The sequence below is a fragment of the Primulina tabacum genome, chromosome 16, assembly GCF_025594145.1.
Source record: "Primulina tabacum isolate GXHZ01 chromosome 16, ASM2559414v2, whole genome shotgun sequence".
NCBI classification, from domain to species: Eukaryota; Viridiplantae; Streptophyta; class Magnoliopsida; order Lamiales; family Gesneriaceae; genus Primulina; species Primulina tabacum.
This window is the reverse complement of record NC_134565.1, coordinates 35401676-35407675: the sequence shown is the minus strand read 5'-3', so window position 1 is coordinate 35407675 and position 6000 is coordinate 35401676.

The window sequence follows — 6000 nt, the reverse complement described above, 5'->3', positions numbered from 1 at the left end:
CTTCCTTTTTAAGAAAAACTGACTTGTATGTAATATTTTTTTCCAAATAGGTGGATATTCAACCTTAATTTACTGTGTATCTTGCACTGGATTTCGATTTCTATACATTATTCATTATTTTCAAAATTTCTATTATTTAAAATTTCGAAAATAATATCATATATATGTCTGTAAATAAATAAAATTTTACAACTCCCAAAATATTTGGGTTATAACATGCTATTTCAGATTCGTATGTTTGTGACTCTGGAGCCGTAGCCCTTCCAATGTAAAAAATAGGTTGCGAAGAAGAACCCATTACGTGTACCTTGAAGAATAATGAGCTAAGTTTTGGAAATCGCTTCGAGTGGTGACAAAGAACGAATCAAGGGAAGAACAACGATGGTTCCCTCTCATTCATGGTTTGCCGGAACGGTCGCAGCACGGCCGAAACGCCCGTTCCGGAACGGGAACGGCCACTGACGTTCCAAAGGTCCATGGCAAATCGGTGATTGCTTTGTAGTGCTGTTCTTTGACGTTATAGCGGCGCTTTAACCGTGGAACTGAACGGTAACGGTCGGAACGGAACGTGAAAGTGTTAACTAGATGTACCATCTACAGCAAGGCTCGCCTGAATCCACCGATCAGAAGGTTATCTTAGTGTTTTTACTCCAGGTCTTTTAATCATCAATTGTATTTGATGAACAACGTCGTTTCTCGGAAAGTTTATCAGAATTCTGTAGGTACCAAATTTTGCGTATCAACCTCTTCTTTGCCATTCATGTACAATGTAACATGTGTCGAAATTAGAGCTTCATTCTTACTCCTCGATCTAGCTCCTCTTTATGGTTTTTGCTTTCCGACCAATTTTTTGAAGCTAGTGTATACTAATTTTGAAATGTGGCCTGGGGGGGGGGGGGGGGGTGGTGGTGGGTTGGGCGACCCTCTAATGTTATGCTGTTTTATGCACATTTTCATCTTTTCTTTTTCATTGATGTATATGGGGAAGTATGAGTTTCATGACTTTATGTATCACATTTATGTTTTGAACATATACATTTCATTTTCAGTAGGTTTGGTTATTGAAGAAATATTTAAAAGACGGAAGTGTAACATCTGTTGACAATGAGAAATCAACATCAATGTATTCTGTGTATCTTCCCAAAAAACCATTCAATCTAGTACAAGTCAGAAGGCCGCAAATCTTTTTTTTAGCTCTCAAATGAACTCTTTTCTAATCAGTCACACACATAAAATATTGATGTCAAAAGCAAACATGAAGAGTAGCAGATACCATTCAATAGATGTTGAACTTATCCCCTATTTTGTCACATTTAAATTTGATTAGAGCTGGACATCCTGCCTCTTTCAAGTCTCTTATAGCTCCCACGACTTCTATCTCAATAGCTTTCCAGTCTGTTATAGCTCCCACGACTTCTTTCTCAATAGCTTGACCGGTTTATATACGAAATACAAGCCTACCACACCTAAAATAAAGAGACCGGCTCCGACAAGTGTTTTGATCCATATGCCATTCACTTTTCCGTCGTCTTCTTTGTTTGGTGTCGTACGCAGAGTCACGTTGTTCGAACTCTAGCAAAATTGCCGCACAATGCTCTTTGTGTCTTGGTCAGCCGTTCTCGTAAAGTCGACAAGGGCCACTATGTCACGCCCTAGGACCGGTGTTAGTCGACACCGGTATTGTTCAACAATCACAGAATCATCAAACAACAAGCCTCGCATCATAGTATAAACCAAAACCTGTCTATTATTCATAAACCATAAAAATCATTGTCTTTACAACTTAAATAAAAATATGCGGAAGCGTTTTTGCAACTTAAAATAAATTAAATCGTAAAATTAATTAAATTCTGCAGTACTTCATCATCACCATCCCCAAAATTGGTCTTGTTCTTCCTCATCTAATTGCTCCTCTGACTTACCTGGGACGGTAAAGTAAGGAGGTGAATATTTCTCAAAATATTCACCAAGTAGAAGCCGTTTGAGACATATAGCAACATATACATATACTTGAATTCAAATTTTATATAGCATATCATAATGAATATTCATACTTCATAATCATACACATATCGTACTCATATGGCAAACTCATTTAGCACTGAAATTCATCTCATTTTCATGGTTTCTTGATATCAGTAACCTATATGTTAATTCTCTAAGGAGCGAGGCCATGTCCAATATGTTAATCATCTATGGAGTGAGGCCGTACAACAATTACATCCCATCGTATAAAGGTCATAATTCGAAAATCTTTTCCCATATCCAATCGAATCCTAACAGTGCTTTGAACATATAATTTGACAAATTTTGAAGAAAATATATCATGAACAGGGAATTATGCTTGAACGAAATTTCAAAAACTGAAGGTAGATTCGTACACAAATTATAAAATTTTTAAAACGCAAGCCCATTTTAAAAAAAAAACAAGTGTAACAAAAAAAAACCTACTTACGAAAGAATATATACATAACAAAAGCGCACTTACAAATGTCAAGCGTGCAAATTATAATATAGCAAAAACTAATTTATCTTAGATCTTGCTTGAAGAAAAAGTTGAAATAACAAACTGAAATTTGTCTCTAAAAATTCAAACAACTTGAAGGCACGTCGCAACTTAATGAACCGTTGGATCAAGCTCGAACTTATACAGCATGTTCTCAAATATGTTATTTAAAATATGAATGGTGGAGATTGTGTTTGGACTTTCTTTGTACCAGAGTATGGACAAGAAACCGTAGATATGCTGTTCCGACGTAGAATCTGAGCATTATTTTTGCAAATTAATAAATCATAAAAACTAATCGTTGGATTTTACTGAATTTTGGATAGGTTATTCAAAACATATGAAATAATATTCTGAACAATGATGATCGGATTATGAGTACCCGAGCGAGAGAAACAAATTTCTGAACTTCGAAAGAATTTTGTTGACTCGAGCAGAATTTTTGGGAGAAAATTTCGAAAATTGAGGAGGAAACTCAAAAATTTCAATGTAAATTCTGAATGGGAGGGTTCTACTATTTATAAGGATGATGTGAAAAAAATCTTACCATAATTCGATTGATATTTTTTCCAAAATTTCGAGATATTATTTCTATAAATATTGATATGCTTCCTTGTTGAAAAAAACTGTCTTGTATGTAATATTTTTTTTCCAATTAGGTGGATATGCAGCCTTAATTTACTATGTATCTTGCACTGAATTTCGATTTATATGCATTATTCATTATTTTCAATATTTCTATTATTTAAAATTTCGAAAATAATATCATATATATGTCTGTAAATAAATAAAATTTTACAACTCCCAAAATATTTGGGTTATAACACACTGTTTCAGATTCGTATGTTTGTGACTCTGGAGGCGTAGCCCTTCCAATGTAAAAAATAGGTTGCGAAGAAGAACCAATTACGTGTACCTTGAAGAATAATGAACTAAGTTTTGCAAATCGCTTCGAGTGGCGACAAAGAACGAATCAAGGGAAGAACAACGATGGTTCCCTCTCAATCATGGTTTGCTGGAACGGTCGCGGCGCAGCCGGAACGCCTGTTCCGGAACGGGAACGACCAATGACGTTCCAAAGTTCCATGGCAAATCGGTGATTGCTTTGTAGCGCTGTTCTTTGACGTTATAGCGGCGCTTTAACGGTGGAACTGAACGGTAACGGTGAGAACGGAACGTGAAAGAGCTAATTAGATGTACCATCTACAGCAAGGCTCGCCTGAATCCATCGATCAGAAGGTTGTCTTAGTGTTTTTACTCCAGGTCTTTTAATCATCAACTGTATTTGATGAACAACGTCGTTTCTCAGAAAGTTTATCAAATTCTGTAAGTACCAAATTTTGCGTATCAGCCTCTTCTTTGCCATTCATGTACAATGTAACATGTGCCGAAATTGGAGCTTCATTCCTACTCCTCGATCTTAGCTCCTCTTTATGGTTTTTGCTTCCCGACCAATTTTTTGAAGCTCGTGAATACTAATTTCTAAATGTGGCCTATTTACTTTTGTGTAGGGATGTTGAGAAAAACTTTGTCAAAGAGGGGGGATGGGCGACCCTCTAATGTTATGCTGTTTTATGCACATTTTCATCTTTTCTTTTTCACTGATGTATATGAGGAATCATGAGTTTCATGACTTTATGTGCCACATTTATGTTTTGAACATATACATTTTATTTTCAGAAGGTTTGGTCATTGAAGAAATATTTAAAAGACGAAAGTGTAACATCTGTTGACAATGAGAAATCAACATCAATGTATTCTGTGTATCTCCAGAAAAAATCATTCAATCTAGTACAAGTCAGAAGGCCGCAAATATTTTTTTTTTAGCTCTCAAATGAAATCTTTTGTAATCAGTCACACACATAAAATATTGATGTCAAAAGCAAACCTGAAGAATAGCAGATACCGTTCAATAGATGCTGAATTTGTCGCCTATTTTCTCACAATTAAATTTGATTAGAACTGGGAATCCTTCCTATTTCCAGTCTTTTATAGCTCCCACGACTTATCTCTCAATAGATTGACCGGTTTTATATACAAAATACAAGCCTACCACACCTCAAATAAAGAGACCGACTCCGACAAGTGTTTTGATCCATATGCCATTCACTTTTCCGTCGTCGTCTTTGTTTGGTGTCGTACGCAGAGTCACGTTGTTCGAACTCTGGCAAAATTTCCGCACAATGCTCTTTGTGTCTTGGTCAGCCGTTCTCGTAAAGTCGACAAGGGCCACTATGTCACGCCCTAGGACCGGGGTTAGTCGACACTGGTGTTGTTCAACAATCACATAATCATAAAAAAACAAGCCTCGTAGCATAGTATAAAGCAAAACCAGTCTATTATTCATAAACCATAAAAATAATTGTCTTTACAACTTAAATAAAAATATGCGGAAGCGTTTTTGCAACTTAAAATAAATTAAAACGTAAAATTAATTAAACTTCTGCAGTACTTCATAATCACCATCCCTAAAATTGGGCTTGTTCTTCCTCATCTAATTGCTTCTCTGACTTACCTAGGACAGTAAAATAAGGGGGCGAGTATTTTGGAAAATACTCACCAAGTGGAAGCCGTTCGAGACATATAGCAACATATACATATACCTGAATTCAAATTTTAAATAGCATATCATAATGAATATTCATACTTCATAATCATACACATATCGTACTCGTATGGCAGACTCGTTTAACACTGAAATTCATCTCATTTCCATGGTTTCTTGATATCAGTAACCTATATGTTAATTCTCTAAGGAGCGAGGCCTATGTCTAATATGTTAATCATCTATGGAGTGAGGTCGTACAACGGTTACATCCCACCGTATAAGGGTCATAGTTCGGAAATCATTTCACATATCCAATCGAATTCTAACAGTGCTTTGAACATATAATTTGACCAATCTTGAAGAAAATATATCATGAACAAAGAATTATGCTCGAACGAATTTTCAAAAACTGAAGAGAGATTCGTACACAAATTATAATTTTTTTAAAACGCAAGCCCACTTCAAAAAAACAAGTGTAGCAAACAAAAACTCACTTACGAAAGTATATATACATAACAAAAGCGCACTTACAAATGACAAGTGTGCAAATTATAATATAGCAAAAACTCACTTATCTTAGATCTTGCTTGAAAAAAAAGTTGAAGGAACAAGCTGAAATTTATCTCTAAAAACTCAACCAACTTGAAGGCACGTCGCAACTTAATGAACCGTTGGATCAAGCTCGAACTTATACAGCACGTTCTCAAATATGTTATTTAAAATATGAACGGGGGAGGTTGTGTTTGGACATCCTTTGTACCAGATTATGAACAAAAAACCGTAGATATGCTGTTCCGACGTAGAATCTGAGCAGTATTTTTGAAATTACTAAATCATAAAAACTAACCGTTGAATTTTACTGAATTTTGGATAGGTTATTCAAAACATATGAAATAATATTCTGAACGGTGATTACCGGATTATGAGTACCTGAGCGAGAGAAACG